Here is a 3,228-nt window from a genome sequence, read left to right as displayed (position 1 = left end):
TGCGAGTGCGAAGCACAACTCAGGGTCAAAAGTGGAACGTGAAATTTGGATATGGTTTTGTAGTCAGATTTGCGAGAAAAACTTCAGCTACCCGTATTTCTCGACTGAGACGTCAGTGGGAGCTGTAATTTGTATGGCAAGGAGATTGAGCTACCCTTCATTCATATTAAGGGAATTTACGCCCAGAAACTTTGTAGTTATTAATATTTTGGTTATAATAGAAAATATTCATTTTTTGGTGACGTCACACACACATTAGTTAGCATGCATACGTCATAAGCTAGATACGTCACCTTTTCCTGGTAAGGCAAACTTTCCCGGCGGCGATTTTCATGGATAAACAAACACCACTGCTTTGCACATGGATGCCTTGCCCAAGCCAGGGCTACAAGAGCCGCATTGTTAGCATTGTATAATACTTAAATAAGGTACCTCTGCAAATGAATTATTCTTAATAGTTTTTTTTTTCTTATTTTAATTTATTTCTTCCGAAAGTGTACTTTCTATCACATATAATTCCACTGTCTTAGTTAGGCCTAGTCTTATACCTCATCGTCCCCCGCTACACAGTGTACATCAGCAGCCCCTCCCCCATACAGTACAGACGTTTGCTAGGTAACAACATGATTGCACCTTCCTTCCCAGGTGTTCATGTAACATTGACATAATTGTTAGCTAACCAATTGTGTGTATTTCTTTGTGAAAATGAGTACCGCGGCGTACTCATTTTCACAAAGCATTTACATCCCCTCTTGGAAAGAGGGATTCGAAATAATTGTCTCCATATCTTCCGGGAGCACTTAAATGTGAAATAATCATTTTACTACCCGACAAACTCCAAACTTTATTCATTCATTAGGCCTACATAATAGTTTCATATTGCTATACTATATACTCCAACATCACTTGCGCATGGTAACAACCAACTGACTGCAGACCATTTCGGTCACACATTAATCTCCATAACACAGCACCCCCTAGTTCCGTCACCTCTGGTTTTTATACATTCTATTAACATTTGGGTAAAAATTGCTGTCATAATAACAGCAACTGAGGTTTGTTGTTCCATGAAAATTACTTGCAACATAAAATTTTTACTGGAATATACATAACTGTATACTTTGTGGCAAACTCCTAAAATTTGAGACTTCTTTGGTACTGACCCTTTTGAGTTAGCCCCCAAGCATGATACATACAAATACAATGTAATATAATGCATAATCTAATAACCACTACTGCAAGTGAGATGATTGGAGCTGTAGTTTGGTGGTTAAAATTCTTGCCTTCTAATAGACTAACCACAAGTCCCTTATTAAAACTAACTCCAAAAAAACAGGCTCCCAGCAGGAGCGTGTGTCTATGCCCTATACTGCCTTACTATAAGTATCATATCCACATGAGATTCGGTTATTAGGAAATGTGTGGTGTTGTATTTTTTTATGACTTTTGTACAGTAAAAAGGCACTGAAGATGACACATGACCCATCATGCACCTCCACCGGATTTACCCTTTCAGCTATCTTCAACTACCAGACAACAACATAACAAAAAAAAAAAAAAAAAATAACTAGAAATAGAGTACAGTCACCTTTATTTTGTAATAATTGTCGTATATTGTAATACCTGTTGTATTTTGTATTACACCTTGTTGTATTTTGTTATACCTCTCATATTTTGTAATAAACCTAGTTGTATTTTGTAATAACAGAGATGTCGTATTTTGTATTAACTCTTGTTGTTTGGTGTGAGTATATTTTAGAATCGCACTTCAAAGCTATTTTTTCTATAGTGCTACAGTTTTTGAAATAGCCTCAGTGGTACCCTTGCTATTCTCCGTCTTGATAGGTTTGAACGCTCTTCTATTTATATGGATGGGCCCCATACCCAGACCTATTGTTTACATCAGATATGTGGATGACACTGGGGTTATCGTCAAAGACACTAATCACGCACATCTCCTCCTTGAACATATTAATGCTCAACATCCCACCATCAAGTTGGAGATGGAATTACCTGATGCAGATGGATTCCTACCAATACTCGATGTTAAACTTCGGATCAATTCAGATGGATCGATTTCCACCAAATTTTACACTAAAGCGGCTAACAATGGTATCATTCTGCATTACAAATCGCACCATTCCCTTTCTATTACAAAAGCAGTGGTTACCAATGAATACAATAGAATTGGTAAATTATGTACAGCAGAATTTATGGACGAAGGGATTGGGATTTTAAACCATAAACTTATGAACAATGGATATCCCCGCCACTGGTTGAACCCTCCCGCTCACACTGCGAATAAACCTCTGGGTTTTACCGAATTTAACTTCACCTTTAAAATTCCCTTTGTCAGCGATCAACTTAATACTCAGATACGGTTAGCCCTTAAGCGAAATAACATCAAAGCTAGAGTGGTTAATCCCCGTCCATACACCATTTCTCAATTTACTAAAGCTCGTAAGCCTAATTTTGGATGTATCCTTGCTAGATGTCTTTTAAAAAACAACATCTGCTCATCTTTTTGCGTGGTTTATAAGATTCATTGCCAGATTTGTCATCAAGAATATGTTGGTTCCACTATTAGGGCGCTTCACTTTAGGGTGATTGAACATCTTGCTTCGGCTCGAAAACACAGCACCACCTCTGCGCTCGGCGCGCACTTTGTTGAATCTCATCCTGCCGTGAAAGACCCTGATATCTTGGTTTCCATCGTCAGAAGAGCGCCTAAAGATGAATTGCGCCTTCGTGTGTTGGAAGCACAATGTATCAATCGCATTAGGCCCTCTATAAACCGTAAGAACGAGCTTAGTGACGCTTTCCTTATTACCTGATTTTTTTTCTTCTCAATACTTTCCAACACCTGTTAGCTTATTAGCACAGTATATAAGACCTGGCCTGCCTAATTCCTGCCTCAGTTGCTGATGTGTCGTTGATATGGCGAAATATTCAACACTATTCTTGTGGATTGGTATATTCACTCTTTAGGTCATTTAATACTATTCTCCTTTATCATTAACATGTTTTTATTTAATCCCTCAAAGACTGCGAAAGTATAGAAGAAAACAGGCATTTGATGTGTTATTACAAAATACGACAGCTCAGTTTTTTAACAAAATATAATAGACAGCTATTACAAACAGTGGCGTAGAAAAGTATTTTTGATTGGGGGGATGTTTGGTGTGTTAGCCAGTGTTGTAACAGGCGCGGGGGGGGGGGGGGGGTGTC

The 3,228-nt window shown here is 38.3% G+C and overlaps 1 long non-coding RNA gene across 1 annotated transcript in view; it reads right to left on the bottom strand.

Moving 5' to 3' along the window:
- LOC117116646 overlaps nt 1–3,228 on the bottom strand; it is a 7,688-nt gene that overhangs the window by 2,098 nt on the left and 2,362 nt on the right. The gene's annotated exons all lie outside the window — the stretch shown is intronic.

This window comes from Anneissia japonica, unplaced genomic scaffold (genome assembly GCF_011630105.1).
Source record: "Anneissia japonica isolate Jap-2015-1 unplaced genomic scaffold, ASM1163010v1 scaffold1060_len253145_cov167, whole genome shotgun sequence".
NCBI lineage: Eukaryota > Metazoa > Echinodermata > Crinoidea > Comatulida > Comatulidae > Anneissia > Anneissia japonica.
Note: the sequence above shows the minus strand (reverse complement) of the source record. Positions and strands in the feature narration are given on the sequence as shown.